The sequence below is a fragment of the Argiope bruennichi genome, chromosome 7 (assembly GCF_947563725.1).
Source record: "Argiope bruennichi chromosome 7, qqArgBrue1.1, whole genome shotgun sequence".
NCBI lineage: Eukaryota > Metazoa > Arthropoda > Arachnida > Araneae > Araneidae > Argiope > Argiope bruennichi.
The window spans coordinates 10,856,407-10,879,223 of NC_079157.1; the positions used below are offsets into that span (position 1 = coordinate 10,856,407).

Below are 22,817 nucleotides of genomic sequence, written 5' to 3' on the forward strand. Positions count from 1 at the left end.
CGAGAGAAGATACATCTAAGGAAGAATTGTGTTACTCAGCGAATGTGGTTTGTCGAGATTTCTAAAGTCAATCGAAAGCGCACATGTAGAATTATTAGTGTTATCCAATAAAAATAAAAAGATTAAAGAAATATAGCAAACTCCCCGGCGGGGAATCGAACCCCGGTCTCCCGCGTGACAGTCGAGGATACTGACCACTATACTACCGAGGACAGTTACGCTTGCCGAAACCCGGGATCGAACCAGGGACCTTTAGATATTCAGTCTAACGCTCTCCCAACTGATTTATTTCGGCACGCCAAGGAGAAATCGGAAAGCAGCTTTACGAGAATGAAATTGGTAAGAATCAGCAAGATGTTATTTGTTCATAAAAGGACGAGAGAAGATACATCTAATAAAGAATTGTGTTACTCAGCGAATGTGGTTTGTCAAGATTTCTAAAGTCAATCGAAAGCGCACATGTAGAATTATTAGTGTTATCCAATAAAAATAAAAAGATTAAAGAAATATAGCAAACTCGCCGGCGGGTAATCGAACCCCGGTCTCCCGCGTGACAGGCGGGGATACTGACCACTATACTACCGAGGACAGCTACGCTTGCCGAAACCCGGGATCGAACCAGGGACCTTTAGAGCTTCAGTCTAACGCTCTCCCAACTGAGCTATTTCGGCACGCCTGGGAGAAATCGGAAAGCAGCTTTATGAGAATGAAACTGGAAAGAATCAGCGAGATGTTATTTGTTCATAAAAGAACGAGAGAAGATACATCTAAGGAAGAATTGTGTTACTCAGCGAATGAGATTTGTTCAGATTTCTAAAGTAAATCGAAAGAGCACATGTAGAATTATTAGTGTTATCTAATAAAAATAAAAAGAATAATGTTATATCGCAAACTCCCCGGCGGGGAATCGAACCCCGGTCTCCCGCGTGACAGGCGGGGATACTGACCACTATACTACCGAGGACAGTTACGCTTGCCGAAACCCGGGATCGAAATAGGGACCGTTAGATCTTCAGTCTAACGCTCTCCCAACTGAGCTATTTCGGCACGCCTAGGAGAAATCGGAAAGCAGTTTTACCAGAATGAAATTGGAAAGAATCAGCAAGATGTTATTTGTTCATAAAAGGACGAGAGAAGATACATCTAAGGAAGAATTGTGTTACTCAGCGAATGTGGTTTGTCGAGATTTCTAAAGTCAATCGAAAGCGCACATGTAGAATTATTAGTGTTATCCAATAAAAATAAAAATAAAAAGATTAATGTTATATCGCAAACTCCCCGGCGGGGAATCGAACCCCGGTCTCCCGCGTGACAGGCGGGGATACTGACCACTATACTACACGCTTGCAGAGGACAGTTACGCTTGCCGAAACCCGGGATCGAACCAGGGACCTTTAGATCTTCAGTCTAACGCTCTCCCAACTGAGCTATTTTGGCACGCCTAGGCGAAATCGGAAAGCAGCTTTACCAGAATGAAATTGGAAAGAATCAGCAAGATGTTATTTGTTCATAAAAGGACGAGAGAAGATACATCTAATAAAGAATTGTGTTACTCAGCGAATGTGGTTTGTCAAGATTTCTAAAGTCAATCGAAAGCGCACATGTAGAATTATTAGTGTTATCCAATAAAAATAAAAAGATTAAAGAAATATAGCAAACTCCCCGGCGGGGAATCGAACCCCGGTCTCCCGCGTGACAGACGGGGATACTGACCACTATACTACCGAGGACAGTTACGCTTGCCGAAACCCGGGATCGAACCAGGGAGCTTTATATCTTCAGTCTAACGCTTTCCCAACTGAGCTATTTCGGCACGTCTAGGAGAAATCGGAAAGCAGCTTTACCAGAATGAAATTGGAAAGAATCAGCAAGATGTTATTTGTTCATAAAAGGACGAGAGAAGATACATCTAAGGAAGAATTGTGTTACTCAGCGAATGTGGTTTGTCGAGATTTCTAAAGTCAATCGAAAGCGCACATGTAGAATTATTAGTGTTATCCAATAAAAATATTAATGTTATATCTTAAACTTCCCGGCGGGGAATCGAACCCCGGTCTCCCGCGTGACAGGCGGGGATACTGACCACAATACTACCAAGGACAGTTACGCTTGCCGAAACCCGGGTTCGAACCAGGGACCTTTACATCTTCAGTCTAACGCTCTCCCAACTGAGCTATTTCGGCACGCCTAGGAGAAATCGGAAAGCAGCTTTACCAGAATGAAATTGGAAAGAATCAGCAAGATGTTATTTGTTCATAAAAGGACGAGAGAAGATACATCTAATAAAGAATTGTGTTACTCAGCGAATGTGGTTTGTCAAGATTTCTAAAGTCAATCGAAAGCGCACATGTAGAATTATTAGTGTTATCCAATAAAAATAAAAAGATTAAAGAAATATAGCAAACTCCTCGGCGGGGAATCGAACCCCGGTCTCCCGCGTGACAGGCGGGGATACTGACCACTATACTACCGAGGACAGTTACGCTTGCCGAAACCCGAGATCGAACCAGGGACCTTTAGATCTTCAGTCTAACGCTCTCCCAACTTAGCTATTTCGGCACGCCTAGGAGAAATCGGAAAGCAGCTTTACCAGAATGAAATTGGAAAGAATCAGCAAGATGTTATTTGTTCATAAAAGGACGAGAGAAGATACATCTAATAACGAATTGTGTTACTCAGCGAATGTGGTTTGTCAAGATTTCTAAAGTCAATCGAAAGCGCACATGTAGAATTATTAGTGTTATCCAATAAAAATAAAAAGATTAAAGAAATATAGCAAACTCGACGGCGGGGAATCAAACCCCGGTCTCCAGCGTGACAGGCGGGGATACTGACCACTATACTACCGAGGACAGTTACGCTTGCCGAAACCCGGGATCGAACCAGGGACCTTTAGATCTTCAGTCTAACGCTCTCCCAGCTGAGCTATTTCGGCACGCCTAGGAGAAATCGGAAAGCAGCTTTATGAGAATGAAACTGGAAAGAATCAGCAAGATGTTATTTGTTCATAAAAGGACGAGAGAAGATACATCTAAGGAAGAATTGTGTTACTCAGCGAATGTGATTTGTCAAGATTTCTAAAGTAAATCGAAAGAGCACATGTAGAATTATTAGTGTTATCCAATAAAAATAAAAATAAAAATAAAAAGATTAATTTTATATCGCAAACTCCCCGTCGGGGAATCGAACCCCGGTCTCCCGCGTGACAGGCGGGGATACTGACCACTATACTAACGAGGACAGTTACGCTTGCCGAAACCCGGGATCGAACCAGGGACCTTTAGATCTTCAGTCTAACGCTCTCCCAACTGAGCTATTTCGGCACGCCTAGGAGAAATCGGAAAGCAGCTTTACCAGAATGAAATTGGAAAGAATCAGCAAGATGTTATTTGTTCATAAAAGGACGAGAGAAGATACATCTAATAAAGAATTGTGTTACTCAGCGAATGTGGTTTGTCAAGATTTCTAAAGTCAATCGAAAGCGCACATGTAGAATTATTAGTGTTATCCAATAAAAATAAAAAGATTAAAGAAATATAGCAAACTCCTCGGCGGGGAATCGAACCCCGGTCTCCCGCGTGACAGGCGGGGATACTGACCACTATACTACCGAGGACAGTTACGCTTGCCGAAACCCGAGATCGAACCAGGGACCTTTAGATCTTCAGTCTAACGCTCTCCCAACTTAGCTATTTCGGCACGCCTAGGAGAAATCGGAAAGCAGCTTTACCAGAATGAAATTGGAAAGAATCAGCAAGATGTTATTTGTTCATAAAAGGACGAGAGAAGATACATCTAATAACGAATTGTGTTACTCAGCGAATGTGGTTTGTCAAGATTTCTAAAGTCAATCGAAAGCGCACATGTAGAATTATTAGTGTTATCCAATAAAAATAAAAAGATTAAAGAAATATAGCAAACTCGACGGCGGGGAATCAAACCCCGGTCTCCAGCGTGACAGGCGGGGATACTGACCACTATACTACCGAGGACAGTTACGCTTGCCGAAACCCGGGATCGAACCAGGGACCTTTAGATCTTCAGTCTAACGCTCTCCCAGCTGAGCTATTTCGGCACGCCTAGGAGAAATCGGAAAGCAGCTTTATGAGAATGAAACTGGAAAGAATCAGCAAGATGTTATTTGTTCATAAAAGGACGAGAGAAGATACATCTAAGGAAGAATTGTGTTACTCAGCGAATGTGATTTGTCAAGATTTCTAAAGTAAATCGAAAGAGCACATGTAGAATTATTAGTGTTATCCAATAAAAATAAAAATAAAAATAAAAAGATTAATTTTATATCGCAAACTCCCCGTCGGGGAATCGAACCCCGGTCTCCCGCGTGACAGGCGGGGATACTGACCACTATACTAACGAGGACAGTTACGCTTGCCGAAACCCGGGATCGAACCAGGGACCTTTAGATCTTCAGTCTAACGCTCTCCCAACTGAGCTATTTCGGCACGCCTAGGAGAAATCGGAAAGCAGCTTTACCAGAATGAAACTGGAAAGAATCAGCAAGATGTTATTTGTTCATAAAAGGACGAGAGAAGATACATCTAAGGAAGAATTGTGTTACTCAGCGAATGTGGTTTGTCAAGATTTCTAAAGTCAATCGAAAGCGCACATGTAGAATTATTAGTGTTATCCAATAAAAATATTAAAGAAATATAGCAAACTCCCCGGCGGGGAATCGAACCCCGGTCTCCCGCGTGACAGGCGGGGATACTGACCACTATACTACCGAGGACAGTTACGCTTACCGAAACCCGGGATCGAACCAGGGACCTTTAGATCTTCAGTCTAACGCTCTCCCAACTGAGCTATTTCGGCACGCCTAGGAGAAATCGGAAAGCAGCTTTACCAGAATGAAATTGGAAAGAATCAGCAAGATTTTATTTGTTCATAAAAGGACGAGAGAAGATACATCTAATAAAGAATTGTGTTACTCAGCGAATGTGGTTTGTCAAGATTTCTAAAGTCAATCGAAAGCGCACATGTAGAATTATTAGTGTTATCCAATAAAAATAAAAAGATTAAAGAAACATAGCAAACTCCCCGGCAGGGAATCGAACTCCGGTCTCCCGCGTGACAGGCGGGGATACAGACCACTATACTACCGAGGACAGTTACGCTTGCCGAAACCCGGGATCGAACCAGGGACCTTTAGATATTCAGTCTAACGCTCACCCAACTGAGCTATTTCGGCACGCCTAGGAGAAATCGGAAAGCAGCTTTACCAGAATGAAATTGGAAAGAATCAGCAAGATGTTATTTGTTCATAAAAGGACGAGAGAAGATGCATCTAAGGAAGAATTGTGTTACTCAGCGAATGTGGTTTGTCGAGATTTCTAAAGTCAATCGAAAGCGCACATGTAGAATTATTAGTGTTATCCAATAAAAATATTAATGTTATATCGCAAAATTCCCGGCGGGGAATCGAACCCCGGTCTCCCGCGTGACAGGTGGGGATACTGACCACTATACTACCGAGGACAGTTACGGTTGCCGAAACCCGGGATCGAACCAGGGACTTTTAGATCTTCAGTCTAACGCTCTCCCAACTGAGCTATTTCGGCACGCCTACGAGAAATCGGAAAGCAGCTTTACCAGAATGAAATTGGAAAGAATCAGCAAGATGTTATTTGTTCATAAAAGGACGAGAGAAGATACATCTAATAAAGAATTGTGTTACTCAGCGAATGTGGTTTGTCAAGATTTCTAAAGTCAATCGAAAGCGCACATGTAGAATTATTAGTGTTATCCAATAAAAACAAAAAGATTAAAGAAATATAGCAAACTCCCCGGCGGGGAATCGAACGCCGGTCTCCCGCGTGACAGGCGGGGATACTGACCACAATACTACCGAGGACAGTTACGCTTGCCGAAACCCGGGATCGAACCAGTGACCTTTACATCTTCAGTCTAACGCTCTCCCAACTGAGCTATTTCGGCACGCCTAGGAGAAATCGGAAAGCAGCTTTACCAGAATGAAATTGGAAAGAATCAGCAAGATGTTATTTGTTCATAAAAGGACGAGAGAAGATACATCTAATAAAGAATTGTGTTACTCAGCGAATGTGGTTTGTCAAGATTTCTAAAGTCAATCGAAAGCGCACACGTAGAATTATTAGTGTTATCCAATAAAAATAAAAAGATTAAAGAAATATAGCAAACTCCCCGGCGGGGAATCGAACCCCGGTCTCCCGCGTGACAGGCGGGGATACTGACCACTATACTACCGAGGACAGTTACGCTTGCCGAAACCCGGGATCGAACCAGGGATCTTTAGATCTTCAGTCTAACGCTCTCCCAACTGAGCTATTTCGGCACGCCTAGGAGGAATCGGAAAGCAGCTTTACCAGAATGAAATTGGAAAGAATCAGCAAGATGTTATTTGTTCATAAAAGGACGAGAGAAGATACATCTAATAAAGAATTGTGTTACTCAGCGAATGTGGTTTGTCAAGATTTCTAAAGTCAATCGAAAGCGCACATGTAGAATTATTAGTGTTATCCAATAAAAATATTAAAGAAATATAGCAAACTCCCCGGCGGGGAATCGAACCCCGGTCTCCCGCGTGACAGGCGGGGAAACTGACCACTATACTACCGAGGACAGCTACGCTTGCCGAAACCCGGGATCGAACCAGGGACCTTTAGATCTTCTGTCTAACGCTCGCGCAACTGAACTATTTCGGCACGCCTAGGAATAATCGGAAAGCAGCTTTACCAGAATGAAATTGGAAAAAATCAGCAAGATTTTATTTGTTCATAAAAGGACGAGAGAAGATACATCTAAGGACGAATTGTGTTACTCAGCGAATGTGGTTTGTCAAGATTTCTAAAGTCAATCGAAAGCGCATATGTAGAATTATTAGTGTTATCCAATAAAAACAAAAAGATTAAAGAAATATAGCAAACTCCCCGGCGGGGAATCGAACCCCGGTCTCCCGCGTGACAGGCGGGGATACTGACCACTATACTACCGAGGACAGTTAAGCTTGCCGAAACCCGGGATCGAACCAGGGGCCTTTACATCTTCAGTCTAACGCTCTCCCAACTGAGCTATTTCGGCACGCCTAGGAGAAATCGGAAAGCAGCTTTACCAGAATGAAATTGGAAAGAATCAGCAAGATGTTATTTGTTCATAAAAGGACGAGAGAAGATACATCTAATAAAGAATTGTGTTACTCAGCGAATGTGGTTTGTCAAGATTTCTAAAGTCAATCGAAAGCGCACATGTAGAATTATTAGTGTTATCCAATAAAAATAAAAAGATTAAAGAAATATAGCAAACTCCTCGGCGGGGAATCGAACCCCGGTCTCCCGCGTGACAGGCGGGGATACTGACCACTATACTACCGAGGACAGTTAAGCTTGCCGAAACCCAGGATCGAAACAGGGGCCTTTACATCTTCAGTCTAACGCTCTCCCAACTGAGCTATTTCGGCACGCCTAGGAGAAATCGGAAAGCAGCTTTACCAGAATGAAATTGGAAAGAATCAGCAAGATGTTATTTGTTCATAAAAGGACGAGAGAAGATACATCTAATAAAGAATTGTGTTACTCAGCGAATGTGGTTTGTCAAGATTTCTAAAGTCAATCGAAAGCGCACATGTAGAATTATTAGTGTTATCCAATAAAAATAAAAAGATTAAAGAAATATAGCAAACTCCCAGGCGGGGAATCGAACCCCGGTCTCCCGCGTGACAGGCGAGGATACTGACCACTATACTACCTAGGACAGTTACGCTTGCCGAAACCCAGGATCGAACCAGGGACCTTTAGATATTCAGTCTAACGCTCTCCCAACTGATTTATTTCGGCACGCCTAGGAGGAATCGGAAAGCAGCTTTACCAGAATGAAATTGGAAAGAATCAGCAAGATGTTATTTGTTCATAAAAGGACGAGAGAAGATACATCTAATAAAGAATTGTGTTACTCAGCGAATGTGGTTTGTCAAGATTTCTAAAGTCAATCGAAAGCGCACATGTAGAATTATTAGTGTTATCCAATAAAAATATTAAAGAAATATAGCAAACTCCCCGGCGGGGAATCGAACCCCGGTCTCCCGCGTGACAGGCGGGGACACTGACCACTATACTACCGAGGACAGCTACGCTTGCCGAAACCCGGGATCGAACAAGGGACCTTTAGATCTTCAGTCAAACGCTCTCCCAACTGAGCTATTTCGGCACGCCTAGGAGAAATCGGAAAGCAGCTTTACCAGAATGAAATTGGAAAGAATCAGCAAGATGTTATTTGTTCATAAAAGGACGAGAGAAGATACATCTAAGGAAGAATCGTGTTACTCAGCGAATGTGGTTTGTCAAGATTTCTAAAGTCAATCGAAAGCGCACATGTAGAATTATTAGTGTTATCCAATAAAAATAAAAAGATTATTGATATATCACAAACTCCCCGGCGGGGAATCGAACCCCGGTCTCCCGCGTGACAGGCGGGGATACGGACCACTATACTACCGAGGACAGTTACGCTTGCCGAAACCCGGTATCGAACCAGGGACCTTTAGATCTTCAGTCTAACGCTCGCCCAACTGAACTATTTCGGCACGCCTAGGAGAAATCGGAAAGCAGCTTTACCAGAATGAAATTGGAAAAAATCAGCAAGATTTTATTTGTTCATAAAAGGACGAGAGAAGATACATCTAAGGAAGAATTGTGTTACTCAGCGAATGTGGTTTGTCAAGATTTCTAAAGTCAATCGAAAGCGCACATGTAGAATTATTAGTGTTATCCAATAAAAATATTAAAGAAATATAGCAAACTCCCCGGCGGGGAATCGAACCCCGGTCTCCCGCGTGACAGGCGGGGACACTGACCACTATACTACCGAGGACAGCTACGCTTGCCGAAACCCGGGATCGAACAAGGGACCTTTAGATCTTCAGTCAAACGCTCTCCCAACTGAGCTATTTCGGCACGCCTAGGAGAAATCGGAAAGCAGCTTTACCAGAATGAAATTGGAAAGAATCAGCAAGATGTTATTTGTTCATAAAAGGACGAGAGAAGATACATCTAAGGAAGAATCGTGTTACTCAGCGAATGTGGTTTGTCAAGATTTCTAAAGTCAATCGAAAGCGCACATGTAGAATTATTAGTGTTATCCAATAAAAATAAAAAGATTATTGATATATCACAAACTCCCCGGCGGGGAATCGAACCCCGGTCTCCCGCGTGACAGGCGGGGATACGGACCACTATACTACCGAGGACAGTTACGCTTGCCGAAACCCGGTATCGAACCAGGGACCTTTACATCTTCAGTCTAACGCTCTCCCAACTGAGCTATTTCGGCACGCCTAGGAGAAATCGGAAAGCAGCTTTACCAGAATGAAATTGGAAAGAATCAGCAAGATGTTATTTGTTCATAAAAGGACGAGAGAAGATACATCTAATAAAGAATTGTGTTACTCAGAGAATGTGGTTTGTCAAGATTTCTAAAGTCAATCGAAAGCGCACATGTAGAATTATTAGTGTTATCCAATAAAAATAAAAAGATTATTGATATATCACAAACTCCCCGGCGGGGAATCGAACCCCGGTCTCCCGCGTGACAGTCGAGGATACTGACCACTATACTACCGAGGACAGTTACGCTTGCCGAAACCCGGGATCGAACCAGGGACCTTTAAATATTCAGTCTAACGCTCTCCCAACTGATTTATTTCGGCACGCCTAGGAGAAATCGGAAAGCAGCTTTACCAGAATGAAATTGGAAAGAATCAGCAAGATGTTATTTGTTCATAAAAGGACGAGAGAAGATACATCTAATAAAGAATTGTGTTACTCAGCGAATGTGGTTTGTCAAGATTTCTAAAGTCAATCGAAAGCGAACATGTAGAATTATTAGTGTTATCCAATAAAAATAAAAAGATTAAAGAAATATAGCAAACTCGCCGGCGGGGAATCGAACCCCGGTCTCCCGCGTGACAGGCGTGGATACTGACCACAGTTCTACCGAGGACAGTTACGCTTGCCGAAACCCGGGATCGAACCAGGGACCTTTAGATCTTCAGTCTAACGCTCTCCCAACTGAGCTATTTCGGCACGCCTAGGGGAAATCGGAAAGCAGCTTTACCAGAATGAAATTGGAAAGAATCAGCAAGATGTTATTTGTTCATAAAAGGACGAGAGAAGATACATGTAATAAAGAATTGTGTTACTCAGCGAATGTGGTTTGTCAAGATTTCTAAAGTCAATCGAAAGCGCACATGTAGAATTATTAGTGTTATCCAATAAAAATATTAAAGAAATATCGCAAACTCCCCGTCGGGGAATCGACCCCGGTCTCCCATGTGAGAGGCGGGGATACTGACCACTACACTACCGAGGACAGTAACGCTTGCCAACACCCGGGATCGAACCAGGGACCTCTAGATCTTCAGTCTAACGCTCTCCCAACTGAGCTATTTCGGCACGCCTAGGAGAAATCGGAAAGCAGCTTTACCAGAATGAAATTGGAAAGAATCAGCAAGATGTTATTTGTTCATAAAAGGACCAGAGAAGATACATCTAAGGAATAATTGTGTTACTCAGCGAATGTGGTTTGTCAAGATTTCTAAAGTCAATCGAAAGCGCACATGTAGAATTATTAGTGTTATCCAATAAAAATAAAAAGATTATTGATATATCACAAACTCCCCGGCGGGGAATCGAACTCCGGTCTCCCGCGTGACAGGCGGGGATACTGACCACTATACTACCGAGGACAGTTACGCTTGCCGAAACCCGGTATCGAACCAGGGACCTTTAGATCTTCAGTCTAACGCTCGCCCAACTGAACTATTTCGGCACGCCTAGGAGAAATCGGAAAGCAGCTTTACCAGAATGAAATTGGAAAGAATCAGCAAGATGTTATTTGTTCATAAAAGGACGAGAGAAGATACATCTAATAAAGAATTGTGTTACTCAGCGAATGTGGTTTGTCAAGATTTCTAAAGTCAATCGAAAGCGCACATGTAGAATTATTAGTGTTATCCAATAAAAATAAAAAGATTATTGATATATCACAAACTCCGCGGCGGGGAATCGAACCCCGGTCTCCCGCGTGACAGGCGGGGATACTGACCACTATACTACCGAGGACAGTTACGCTTGCCAATACCCAGGATCGAACCAGGGACCTCTAGATCTTCAGTCTAATGCTCTCCCAACTGAGCTATTTCGGCACGCCTAGGAGAAATTGGAAAGCAGCTTTACCAGAATGAAATTGGAAAGAATCAGCAAGATGTTATTTGTTCATAAAAGGGCGAGAGAAGATACATCTAATAAAGAATTGTGTTACTCAGCGAATGTGGTTTTTTAAGATTTCTAAAGTCAATCGAAAGCGCACAGGTAGAATTATTAGTGTTATCCAATAAAAATAAAAAGATTATTGATATATCGCAAACTCCCCGGCGGGGAATCGAACCCCGGTCTCCCGCGTGACAGGCTGGGATACTGACCACTATACTACCGAGGACAGTTACGCTTGCCGAAACCCGGGATCGAAACAGGGACCTTTAGATCTTCAGTATAACGCTCTCCCAACTGAGCTATTTCGGCACGCCTAGGAGAAATCGGAAAGCAGCTTTACCAGAATGAAATTGGAAAGAATCAGCAAGATGTTATTTGTTCATAAAAGGACGAGAGAAGATACATCTAATAAAGAATTGTGTTACTCAGCGAATGTGGTTTGTCAAGATTTCTAAAGTCAATCGAAAGCGCACATGTAGAATTATTAGTGTTATACAATAAAAATATTAAAGAAATATCGCAAACTCCCCGTCGGGGAATCGATCCCCGCTCTCCCGCGTGACAGGCGGGGATACTGACCACTATACTACCTAGGACAGTTACGCTTGCCGAAACCCGGGATCGAACCAGGGACATTTACATCTTCAGTCTAACGCTCTCCCAACTGAGCTATTTCGGCACCCCTAGGAGAAATCGGAAAGCAGCTTTACCAGAATGAAATTGGAAAGAATCAGCAAGATGTTATTTGTTCATAAAAGGACGAGAGAAGATACATCTAATAAAGAATTGTGTTACTCAGCGAATGTGGTTTGTCAAGATTTCTAAAGTCAATCGAAAGCGCACATGTAGAATTATTAGTGTTATCCAATAAAAATATTAAAGAAATATCGCAAACTCCCCGGCGGGGAATCGAACCCCGGTCTCCCGTGTGACATGGGGAGATACTGACCACTATACTACCGAGGACAGTAACGCTTGCCAACAACCGGGATCGAACCAGGGACCTTTAGATCTTCAGTCTAACGCTCTCCCAACTGAGCTATTTCGGCACGCCTAGGAGAAATCGGAAAGCAGCTTTACCAGAATGAAATTGGAAAGAATCAGCAAGATGTTATTTGTTCATAAAAGGACGAGAGAAGATACATCTAAGGAAGAATTGTGTTACTCAGCGAATGTGGTTTGTCAAGATTTCTAAAGTCAATCGAAAGCGCACATGTAGAATTATTAGTGTTATCCAATAAAAATATTAAAGAAATATTGCAAACTCCCCGGCGGGGAATCGAACCCCGGTCTCCCGCGTGACAGGCGGGGATACAGGCCACTATACTACCGAGGACAGTTAAGCTTGCCGAAACCCGGGATCGAACCAGGGACCTTTACATCTTCAGTCTAACGCTCTCCCAACTGAGCTTTTTCGGCACTCCTAGAAGAAATCGGAAAGCAGCTTTACCAGAATGAAATTGGAAAGAATCAGCAAGATGTTATTTGTTCATAAAAGGACGAGAGAAGATACATCTAATAAAGAATTGTGTTACTCAGCGAATGTGGTTTGTCAAGATTTCTAAAGTCAATCGAAAGCGCACATGTAGAATTATTAGTGTTATCCAATAAAAATAAAAAGATTATGGATATATCACAAACTCCCCGGCGGGGAATCGAACCCCGGTCTCCCGCGTGACAGGCGGGGATACTGACCACTATACTACCGAGGACAGTTACGCTTGCCAACACCCAGGATCGAACCAGGGACCTCTAGATCTTCAGTCTAACGCTCTCCCAACTGAGCTATTTCGGTACGCCTAGGAGAAATCGGAAAGCAGCTTTACCAGAATGAAATTGGAAAGAATCAGCAAGATGTTATTTGTTCATAAAAGGGCGAGAGAAGATACATCTAATAAAGAATTGTGTTACTCAGCGAATGTGGTTTGTCAAGATTTCTAAAGTCAATCGAAAGCGCACATGTAGAATTATTAGTGTTATCCAATAAAAATATTAAAGAAATATCGCAAACTCCCCGTCGGGGAATCGATCCCCGGTCTCCCGCGTGACAGGCGGGGATACTGACCACTATACTACCTAGGACAGTTACGCTTGCCGAAACCCGGGATCGAACCAGGGACATTTACATCTTCAGTCTAACGCTCTCCCAACTGAGCTATTTCGGCCCCCCTAGGAGAAATCGGAAAGCAGCTTTACCAGAATGAAATTGGAAAGAATCAGCAAGTTGTTATTTGTTCATAAAAGGACGAGAGAAGATACATCTAATAAAGAATTGTGTTACTCAGCGAATGTGGTTTGTCAAGATTTCTAAAGTCAATCGAAAGCGCACATGTAGAATTATTAGTGTTATCCAATAAAAATATTAAAGAAATATCGCAAACTCCCCGTCGGGGAATCGAACCCCGGTCTCCCGCGTGACAGGCGGGGATACTGACCACTATACTACCGAGGATAGTAACGCTTGCCAACACCCGGGATCGAACCAGGGACCTTTAGATCTTCAGTCTAACGCTCTCCCAACTGAGTTTTTTCGGCACGCCTAGGAGAAATCGGAAAGCAGCTTTACCAGAATGAAATTGGAAACAATCAGCAAGATGTTATTTGTTCATAAAAGGACCAGAGAAGATACATCTAAGGAAGAATTGTGTTACTCAGCGAATGTGGTTTGTCAAGATTTCTAAAGTCAATCGAAAGCGCACATGTAGAATTATTAGTGTTATCCAATAAAAATAAAAAGATTATTGATATATCACAAACTCCCCGGCGGGGAATCGAACTCCGGTCTCCCGCGTGACAGGCGGGGATACTGACCACTATACTACCGAGGACAGTTACGCTTGCCGAAACCCGGTATCGAACCAGGGACCTTTAGATCTTCAGTCTAACGCTCGCCCAACTGAACTATTTCGGCACGCCTAGGAGAAAAATTGGAAAGCAGCTTTACCAGAATGAAATTGGAAAAAATCAGCAAGATTTTATTTGTTCATAAAAGGACGAGAGAAGATACATCTAAGGAAGAATTGTGTTACTCAGCGAATGTGTTTTGTCAAGATATCTAAAGTCAATCGAAAGCGCACATGTAGAATTATTAGTTTTATCCAATAAAAATATTAAAGAAATATTGCAAACTCCCCGGCGGGGAATCGAACCCCGGTCTCCCGCGTGACAGGCGGGGATACTGGCCACTATACTACCGAGGACAGTTAAGCTTGCCGAAACCCGGGATCGAAACAGGGACCTTTACATCTTCAGTCTAACGCTCTCCCAACTGAGCTATTTCGGCACGCCTAGGAGAAATCGGAAAGCAGCTTTACCAGAATGAAATTGGAAAGAATCAGCAAGATGTTATTTGTTCATAAAAGGACGAGAGAAGATACATCTAAGGAAGAATTGTGTTACTCATCGAATGTGGTTTGTCAAGATTTCTAAAGTCAATCGAAAGCGCACATGTAGAATTATTAGTGTTATCCAATAAAAATAAAAAGATTATTGATATATCACAAACTCCCCGGCGGGGAATCGAACCCCGGTCTCCCGCGTGACAGGCGGGGATACTGACCACTATACTACCGAGGACAGTTACGCTTGCCGAAACCCGGGATCGAACCAGGGACCTTTACATCTTCAGTCTAACGCTCTCCCAACTGAGCTTTTTCGGCACGCCTAGGAGAAATCGGAAAGCAGCTTTACCAGAATGAAATTGGAAAGAATCAGCAAGATGTTATTTGTTCATAAAAGGACGAGAGAAGATACATCTAAGGAAGAATTGTGTTACTCATCGAATGTGGTTTGTCAAGATTTCTAAAGTCAATCGAAAGCGCACATGTAGAATTATTAGTGTTATCCAATAAAAATAAAAAGATTAAAGAAATATAGCAAACTCCCCGGCGGGGAATCGAACCCCGGTCTCCCGCGTGACAGTCGAGGATACTGACCACTATACTACCGAGGACATTTACGCTTGCCGAAACCCGGGATCGAACCAGGGACCTTTAGATATTCAGTCTAACGCTCTCCCAACTGATTTATTTCGGCACGCCTAGGAGAAATCGGAAAGCAGCTTTACCAGAATGAAATTGGAAAGAATCAGCAAGATGTTATTTGTTCATAAAAGGACGAGAGAAGATACATCTAATAAAGAATTGTGTTACTCAGCGAATGTGGTTTGTCAAGATTTCTAAAGTCAATCGAAAGCGCACATGTAGAATTATTAGTGTTATCCAATAAAAATAAAAAGATTATTGATATATCACAAACTCCCCGGCGGGGAATCGAACCCCGGTCTCCCGCGTGACAGGCGGGGATACTGACCACTATACTACCGAGGACAGTTACGCTTGCCGAAACCCGGGATCGAACCAGGGACCTTTACATCTTCAGTCTAACGCTCTCCCAACTGAGCTATTTCGGCACGCCTAGGAGAAATCGGAAAGCAGCTTTACCAGAATGAAATTGGAAAGAATCAGCAAGATGTTATTTGTTCATAAAAGGACGAGAGAAGATACATCTAAGGAAGAATTGTGTTACTCATCGAATGTGGTTTGTCAAGATTTCTAAAGTCAATCGAAAGCGCACATGTAGAATTATTAGTGTTATCCAATAAAAATAAAAAGATTAAAGAAATATAGCAAACTCCCCGGCGGGGAATCGAACCCCGGTCTCCCGCGTGACAGTCGAGGATACTGACCACTATACTACCGAGGACATTTACGCTTGCCGAAACCCGGGATCGAACCAGGGACCTTTAGATATTCAGTCTAACGCTCTCCCAACTGATTTATTTCGGCACGCCTAGGAGAAATCGGAAAGCAGCTTTACCAGAATGAAATTGGAAAGAATCAGCAAGATGTTATTTGTTCATAAAAGGACGAGAGAAGATACATCTAAGGAAGAATTGTGTTACTCATCGAATGTGGTTTGTCAAGATTTCTAAAGTCAATCGAAAGCGCACATGTAGAATTATTAGTGTTATCCAATAAAAATAAAAAGATTATTGATATATCACAAACTCCCCGGTGGGGAATCGAACTCCGGTCTCCCGCGTGACAGGCGGGGATACTGACCACTATACTACCGAGGACAGTTACGCTTGCCGAAACCCGGTATCGAACCAGGGACCTTCAGATCTTCAGTCTAACGCTCGCCCAACCGAACTATTTCGGCACGCCTAGGAGAAATCGGAAAGCAGCTTTACCAGAATGAAATTGGAAAGAATCAGCAAGATGTTATTTGTTCATAAAAGGGCGAGAGAAGATACATCTAATAAAGAATTGTGTTACTCAGCGAATGTGGTTTGTCAAGATTTCTAAAGTCAATCGAAAGCGCACATGTAGAATGATTAGTGTTATCCAATAAAAATATTAAAGAAATATCGCAAACTCCCCGTCGGGGAATCGATCCCCGGTCTCCCGCGTGACAGGCGGGGATACTGACCACTATACTACCTAGGACAGTTACGCTTGCCGAAACCCGGGATCGAACCAGGGACATTTACATCTTCAGTCTAACGCTCTCCCAACTGAGCTATTTCGGCACCCCTAGGAGAAATCGGAAAGCAGCTTTACCAGAATGAAATTGGAAAGAATCAGCAAGATGTTATTTGTTCATAAAAGGACGAGAGAAGATACATCTAATAAAGAATTGTGTTACTCAGCGAATGTGGTTTGTCAAGATTTCTAAAGTCAATCGAAAGCGCACATGTAGAATTATTAGTGTTATCCAATAAAAATATTAAAGAAATATCGCAAACTCCCCGGCGGGGAATCGAACTCCGGTCTCCCGCGTGACAGGCGGGGATACTGGCCACTATACTACCGAGGACAGTTAAGCTTGCCGAAACCCGGGATCGAAACAGGGACCTTTACATCTTCAGTCTAACGCTCTCCCAACTGAGCTATTTCGGCACTCCTAGAAGAAATCGGAAAGCAGCTTTACCAGAATGAAATTGGAAAGAATCAGCAAGATGTTATTTGTTCATAAAAGGGCGAGAGAAGATACATTTAATAAAGAATTGTGTTACTCAGCGAATGTGGTTTGTCAAGATTTCTAAAGTCAATCGAAAGCGCACAGGTAGAATTATTAGTGTTATCCAATAAAAATAAAAAGATTATTGATATATCGCAAACTCCCCGGCGGGGAATCGAACCCCGGTCTCCCGCGTGACAGGCGGGGATACTGACCACTATACTACCGAGGACAGTTACGCTTGCCGAAACCCGGGATCGAAACAGGGACCTTTAGATCTTCAGTCTAACGCTCTCCCAACTGAGCTATTTCGGCACGCCTAGGAGAAATCGGAAAGCAGCTTTACCAGAATGAAATTGGAAAGAATCAGCAAGATGTTATTTGTTCATAAAAGGACGAGAGAAGATACATCTAATAAAGAATTGTGTTACTCAGCGAATGTGGTTTGTCAAGATTTCTAAAGTCAATCGAAAGCGCACATTTAGAATTATTAGTGTTATCCAATAAAAATAAAAAGATTAATGTTATCTCGCAAACTCCAAGGCGGGGAATCGAACCCCGGTCTCCCGCGTGACAGGCGGGGATACTGACCACTATACTACCGAGGAAAGTTACGCTTGCCGAAACCCGGGATCGAACCAGGGACCGTTAGATCTTCAGTCTAACGCTCTCCCAACTGAGCCATTTCGGCACGCCTAGGAGAAATCGGAAAGCAGCTTTACCAGAATGAAACTGGAAAGAATCAGCAAGATGTTATTTGTTCATAAAAGGACGAGAGAAGATACATCTAAGGAAGAATTGTGTTACTCAGCGAATGTGGTTTGTCAAGATTTCTAAAGTCAATCGAAAGCGCACATGTAGAATTATTAGTGTTATCCCATAAAAAGATTATTGATATATCACAAACTCCCCGGCGGGGAATCGAACCCCAGTCTCCCGCTTTTCAGGCTGGGATACTGACCACTATACTACCGAGGACAATTACGCTTGCAGAAACCCGGGATCGAACCAGGGACCTTTAGAACTTCAGTCTCACGCTCGCCCAACTGAACTGTTTCGGCACGCCTAGGAGAAATCGGAAAGCAGCTTTACCAGAATGAAATTGGAAAGAATCAGCAAGATGCTATTTGTTCATAAAAGGACGAGAGAAGATACATCTAATAAAGAATTATGTTACTCAGCGAATGTGGTTTGTCAAGATTTCTAAAGTCAATCGAAAGCGCACATGTAGAATTATTAGTGTTATCCAATAAAACTATAAAGATTATTGATATATCACAAACTCCCCGGCGGGGAATCGAACCCCAGTCTCCCGCTTTTCAGGCGGGGATACTGATCACTATACTGCCGAAGACAGTTACGCTTGCTGAAACCCGGGATCGAACCAGGGACCTTTAGATCTTCATTCTAACGCTCTCCCAACTGAGCTATTTCGGCACGCCTAGGAGAAATCGGAAAGCAGCTTTACCAGAATGAAACTGGAAAGAATCAGCACGATGTTATTTGTTCATAAAAGGACGAGAGAAGATACATCTAAGGAAGAATTGTGTTACTCAGCGAATGTGGTTTGTCAAGATTTCTAAAGTCAATCGAAAGCGCACATGTAGAATTATTAGTGTTATCCAATAAAAATAAAAAGATTATTGATATATCACAAACTCCCCTGCGGTGAATCGAACCCCGGTCTCCCGCGTCTAAGTCGGAGATACTGACCACTATACTACCGAGGACAGTTACGCTTGCCGAAACCCGGGATCGAACCAGGGACCGTTAGATCTTCAGTCTAACGCTCTTCCAACTGAGCTATTTCGGCACGCCTAGGAGAAATCGGAAAGCAGCTTTTCCAGAATGAAACTGGAAAGAATCAGCAAGATGTTATTTGTTCATAAAAGGACGAGAGAAGATACATCTAAGGAAGAATTGTGTTACTCAGCGAATGTGGTTTCTCAGGATTTCTAAAGTCAATCGAAAGCGCACATGTAGAATTATTAGTGTTATCCAATAAAAATAAAAAGATTATTGATATATAACAAACTCCCCGGCGGGGAATCGAACCCCAGTCTCCCGCTTTTCAGGCGGGGATACTGACCACTATACTACCGAGGACAGTTACGCTTGCCGAAACCCGGGATCGAACCTTGACCTTTAGATCTTCAGTCTAACGCTCGCCCAACTGAACTATTTCGGCACGCCTAGGAGAAATCGGAAAGCAGCTTTACCAGAATGAAATTGGAAAGAATCAGCAAGATGTTATTTGTTCATAAAAGGACGAGAGAAGATACATCTAATAAAGAATTGTGTTACTCAGCGAATGTGGTTTGTCAAGATTTCTAAAGTCAATCGAAAGCGCACATGTAGAATTATTAGTGTTATCCCATAAAAAGATTATTGATATATCACAAACTCCCCGGCGGGGAATCGAACCCCAGTCTCCCGCTTTTCAGGCTGGGATACTGACCACTATACTACCGAGGACAATTACGCTTGCAGAAACCCGGGATCGAACCAGGGACCTTTAGAACTTCAGTCTCACGCTCGCCCAACTGAACTGTTTCGGCACGCCTAGGAGAAATCGGAAAGCAGCTTTACCAGAATGAAATTGGAAAGAATCAGCAAGATGCTATTTGTTCATAAAAGGACGAGAGAAGATACATCTAATAAAGAATTATGTTACTCAGCGAATGTGGTTTGTCAAGATTTCTAAAGTCAATCGAAAGCGCACATGTAGAATTATTAGTGTTATCCAATAAAACTATAAAGATTATTGATATATCACAAACTCCCCGGCGGGGAATCGAACCCCAGTCTCCCGCTTTTCAGGCGGGGATACTGATCACTATACTGCCGAGGACAGTTACGCTTGCTGAAACCCGGGATCGAACCAGGGACCTTTAGATCTTCATTCTAACGCTCTCCCAACTGAGCTATTTCGGCACGCCTAGGAGAAATCGGAAAGCAGCTTTACCAGAATGAAACTGGAAAGAATCAGCACGATGTTATTTGTTCATAAAAGGACGAGAGAAGATACATCTAAGGAAGAATTGTGTTACTCAGCGAATGTGGTTTGTCAAGATTTCTAAAGTCAATCGAAAGCGCACATGTAGAATTATTAGTGTTATCCAATAAAAATAAAAAGATTATTGATATATCACAAACTCCCCTGCGGTGAATCGAACCCCGGTCTCCCGCGTCTAAGTCGGAGATACTGACCACTATACTACCGAGGACAGTTACGCTTGCCGAAACCCGGGATCGAACCAGGGACCGTTAGATCTTCAGTCTAACGCTCTTCCAACTGAGCTATTTCGGCACGCCTAGGAGAAATCGGAAAGCAGCTTTTCCAGAATGAAACTGGAAAGAATCAGCAAGATGTTATTTGTTCATAAAAGGACGAGAGAAGATACATCTAAGGAAGAATTGTGTTACTCAGCGAATGTGGTTTCTCAGGATTTCTAAAGTCAATCGAAAGCGCACATGTAGAATTATTAGTGTTATCCAATAAAAATAAAAAGATTATTGATATATAACAAACTCCCCGGCGGGGAATCGAACCCCAGTCTCCCGCTTTTCAGGCGGGGATACTGACCACTATACTACCGAGGACAGTTACGCTTGCCGAAACCCGGGATCGAACCTTGACCTTTAGATCTTCAGTCTAACGCTCGCCCAACTGAACTATTTCGGCACGCCTGGGAGAAATCGGAAAGCAGCTTTACCAGAATGAAATTGGAAAGAATCAGCAAGATGTTATTTGTTCATAAAAGGACGAGAGAAGATACATCTAATAAAGAATTGTGTTACTCAGCGAATGTGGTTTGTCAAGATTTCTAAAGTCAATCGAAAGCGCACATGTAGAATTATTAGTGTTATCCCATAAAAAGATTATTGATATATCACAAACTCCCCGGCGGGGAATCGAACCCCAGTCTCCCGCTTTTCAGGCGGGGATACTGATCACTATACTGCCGAGGACAGTTACGCTTGCTGAAACCCGGGATCGAACCAGGGACCTTTAGATCTTCATTCTAACGCTCTCCCAACTGAGCTATTTCGGCACGCCTAGGAGAAATCGGAAAGCAGCTTTACCAGAATGAAACTGGAAAGAATCAGCACGATGTTATTTGTTCATAAAAGGACGAGAGAAGATACATCTAAGGAAGAATTGTGTTACTCAGCGAATGTGGTTTGTCAAGATTTCTAAAGTCAATCGAAAGCGCACATGTAGAATTATTAGTGTTATCCAATAAAAATAAAAAGATTATTGATATATCACAAACTCCCCTGCGGTGAATCGAACCCCGGTCTCCCGCGTCTAAGTCGGAGATACTGACCACTATACTACCGAGGACAGTTACGCTTGCCGAAACCCGGGACCGAACCAGGGACCGTTAGATCTTCAGTCTAACGCTCTTCCAACTGAGCTATTTCGGCACGCCTAGGAGAAATCGGAAAGCAGCTTTTCCAGAATGAAACTGGAAAGAATCAGCAAGATGTTATTTGTTCATAAAAGGACGAGAGAAGATACATCTAAGGAAGAATTGTGTTACTCAGCGAATGTGGTTTCTCAGGATTTCTAAAGTCAATCGAAAGCGCACATGTAGAATTATTAGTGTTATCCAATAAAAATAAAAAGATTATTGATATATAACAAACTCCCCGGCGGGGAATCGAACCCCAGTCTCCCGCTTTTCAGGCGGGGATACTGACCACTATACTACCGAGGACAGTTACGCTTGCTGAAACCCGGAATCGAACCAGGGACCTTTAGATCTTCAGTCTAACGCTCTCCCAACTGAGCTATTTCGGCACGCCTAGGAGAAATCGGAAAGCAGCTTTACCAGAATGAAACTGGAAAGAATCAGCAAGATGTTATTTGTTCATAAAAGGACGAGAGAAGATACATTAAGGAAGAATTGTGTTACTCAGCGAATGTGGTTTGTCAAGATTTCTAAAGTCAATCGAAAGCGCACATGTAGAATTATTAGTGTTATCCAATAAAAATAAAAAGATTATTGATATATCACATACTCCCCGACGGGGAATCGAACCCCAGTCTCCCGCTTTTCAGGCGGGGATACTGACCACTATACTACCGAGGACAGTTACGCTTGCCGAAACCCGGGATCGAACCAGGGACCTTTAGATATTCAGTCTAACGCTCGCCCAACTGAACTATTTCGGCACGCCTAGGAGAAATCGGAAAGCAGCTTTACCAGAATGAAATTGGAAAGTATCAGCAAGATGTTATTTGTTCATAAAAGGACGAGAGAAGATACATCTAATAAAGAATTGTGTTACTCAGCGAATGTGGTTTGTCAAGATTTCTAAAGTCAATCGAAAGCGCACATGTAGAATTATTAGTGTTATCCAATAAAAATAAAAAGATTAATGTTATATCGCAAACTCCCCGGCGGGGAATCGAACCCCGGTCTCCCGCGGGACAGGCTGGGATACTGACCACTATACTACCGAGGACAGTTACGCTTGCCGAAACCCGGGATCGAACAAGGGACCGTTAGATCTTCAGTCTAACGCTCTCCCAACTGAGCTATTTCGGCACGCCTAGGAGAAATCGGAAAGCAGCTTTTCCAG

General features: G+C 42.9%; 23 non-coding genes across 23 annotated transcripts; all 23 read right to left on the reverse strand.

The window, feature by feature from the left end:
* Positions 1-598: 598 nt before the first annotated feature.
* On the reverse strand, positions 599-671 carry Trnaf-gaa (transfer RNA phenylalanine (anticodon GAA)). Its single transcript has one exon. It is a non-coding gene; the product is annotated as a tRNA-Phe (tRNA).
* A 221-nt stretch (positions 672-892) lies between these two features.
* Positions 893-964, reverse strand: Trnad-guc (transfer RNA aspartic acid (anticodon GUC)). Its single transcript has one exon. It is a non-coding gene; the product is annotated as a tRNA-Asp (tRNA).
* Positions 965-1,364: 400 nt separating this feature from the next.
* Trnaf-gaa (transfer RNA phenylalanine (anticodon GAA)) lies at positions 1,365-1,437 on the reverse strand. The gene has a single exon. It is a non-coding gene; the product is annotated as a tRNA-Phe (tRNA).
* Positions 1,438-2,404: 967 nt separating this feature from the next.
* On the reverse strand, positions 2,405-2,476 carry Trnad-guc (transfer RNA aspartic acid (anticodon GUC)). Its single transcript has one exon. It is a non-coding gene; the product is annotated as a tRNA-Asp (tRNA).
* A 386-nt stretch (positions 2,477-2,862) lies between these two features.
* On the reverse strand, positions 2,863-2,935 carry Trnaf-gaa (transfer RNA phenylalanine (anticodon GAA)). The gene has a single exon. It is a non-coding gene; the product is annotated as a tRNA-Phe (tRNA).
* Positions 2,936-3,250: 315 nt separating this feature from the next.
* Positions 3,251-3,323, reverse strand: Trnaf-gaa (transfer RNA phenylalanine (anticodon GAA)). The gene has a single exon. It is a non-coding gene; the product is annotated as a tRNA-Phe (tRNA).
* A 221-nt stretch (positions 3,324-3,544) lies between these two features.
* Positions 3,545-3,616, reverse strand: Trnad-guc (transfer RNA aspartic acid (anticodon GUC)). Its single transcript has one exon. It is a non-coding gene; the product is annotated as a tRNA-Asp (tRNA).
* A 386-nt stretch (positions 3,617-4,002) lies between these two features.
* Trnaf-gaa (transfer RNA phenylalanine (anticodon GAA)) lies at positions 4,003-4,075 on the reverse strand. The gene has a single exon. It is a non-coding gene; the product is annotated as a tRNA-Phe (tRNA).
* Positions 4,076-4,390: 315 nt separating this feature from the next.
* Positions 4,391-4,463, reverse strand: Trnaf-gaa (transfer RNA phenylalanine (anticodon GAA)). Its single transcript has one exon. It is a non-coding gene; the product is annotated as a tRNA-Phe (tRNA).
* A 215-nt stretch (positions 4,464-4,678) lies between these two features.
* Positions 4,679-4,750, reverse strand: Trnad-guc (transfer RNA aspartic acid (anticodon GUC)). Its single transcript has one exon. It is a non-coding gene; the product is annotated as a tRNA-Asp (tRNA).
* Positions 4,751-4,760: 10 nt separating this feature from the next.
* Trnaf-gaa (transfer RNA phenylalanine (anticodon GAA)) lies at positions 4,761-4,833 on the reverse strand. Its single transcript has one exon. It is a non-coding gene; the product is annotated as a tRNA-Phe (tRNA).
* A 1,343-nt stretch (positions 4,834-6,176) lies between these two features.
* On the reverse strand, positions 6,177-6,248 carry Trnad-guc (transfer RNA aspartic acid (anticodon GUC)). The gene has a single exon. It is a non-coding gene; the product is annotated as a tRNA-Asp (tRNA).
* A 10-nt stretch (positions 6,249-6,258) lies between these two features.
* On the reverse strand, positions 6,259-6,331 carry Trnaf-gaa (transfer RNA phenylalanine (anticodon GAA)). Its single transcript has one exon. It is a non-coding gene; the product is annotated as a tRNA-Phe (tRNA).
* A 591-nt stretch (positions 6,332-6,922) lies between these two features.
* On the reverse strand, positions 6,923-6,994 carry Trnad-guc (transfer RNA aspartic acid (anticodon GUC)). The gene has a single exon. It is a non-coding gene; the product is annotated as a tRNA-Asp (tRNA).
* Positions 6,995-7,298: 304 nt separating this feature from the next.
* Trnad-guc (transfer RNA aspartic acid (anticodon GUC)) lies at positions 7,299-7,370 on the reverse strand. Its single transcript has one exon. It is a non-coding gene; the product is annotated as a tRNA-Asp (tRNA).
* Positions 7,371-10,000: 2,630 nt separating this feature from the next.
* On the reverse strand, positions 10,001-10,073 carry Trnaf-gaa (transfer RNA phenylalanine (anticodon GAA)). Its single transcript has one exon. It is a non-coding gene; the product is annotated as a tRNA-Phe (tRNA).
* Positions 10,074-12,901: 2,828 nt separating this feature from the next.
* Positions 12,902-12,973, reverse strand: Trnad-guc (transfer RNA aspartic acid (anticodon GUC)). Its single transcript has one exon. It is a non-coding gene; the product is annotated as a tRNA-Asp (tRNA).
* Positions 12,974-14,765: 1,792 nt separating this feature from the next.
* Positions 14,766-14,837, reverse strand: Trnad-guc (transfer RNA aspartic acid (anticodon GUC)). Its single transcript has one exon. It is a non-coding gene; the product is annotated as a tRNA-Asp (tRNA).
* Positions 14,838-15,517: 680 nt separating this feature from the next.
* Trnad-guc (transfer RNA aspartic acid (anticodon GUC)) lies at positions 15,518-15,589 on the reverse strand. The gene has a single exon. It is a non-coding gene; the product is annotated as a tRNA-Asp (tRNA).
* A 1,796-nt stretch (positions 15,590-17,385) lies between these two features.
* On the reverse strand, positions 17,386-17,457 carry Trnad-guc (transfer RNA aspartic acid (anticodon GUC)). Its single transcript has one exon. It is a non-coding gene; the product is annotated as a tRNA-Asp (tRNA).
* Positions 17,458-17,843: 386 nt separating this feature from the next.
* Trnaf-gaa (transfer RNA phenylalanine (anticodon GAA)) lies at positions 17,844-17,916 on the reverse strand. Its single transcript has one exon. It is a non-coding gene; the product is annotated as a tRNA-Phe (tRNA).
* Positions 17,917-18,965: 1,049 nt separating this feature from the next.
* Trnaf-gaa (transfer RNA phenylalanine (anticodon GAA)) lies at positions 18,966-19,038 on the reverse strand. Its single transcript has one exon. It is a non-coding gene; the product is annotated as a tRNA-Phe (tRNA).
* Positions 19,039-20,462: 1,424 nt separating this feature from the next.
* On the reverse strand, positions 20,463-20,535 carry Trnaf-gaa (transfer RNA phenylalanine (anticodon GAA)). Its single transcript has one exon. It is a non-coding gene; the product is annotated as a tRNA-Phe (tRNA).
* Between the last annotated feature and the right edge of the window lie 2,282 nt (positions 20,536-22,817).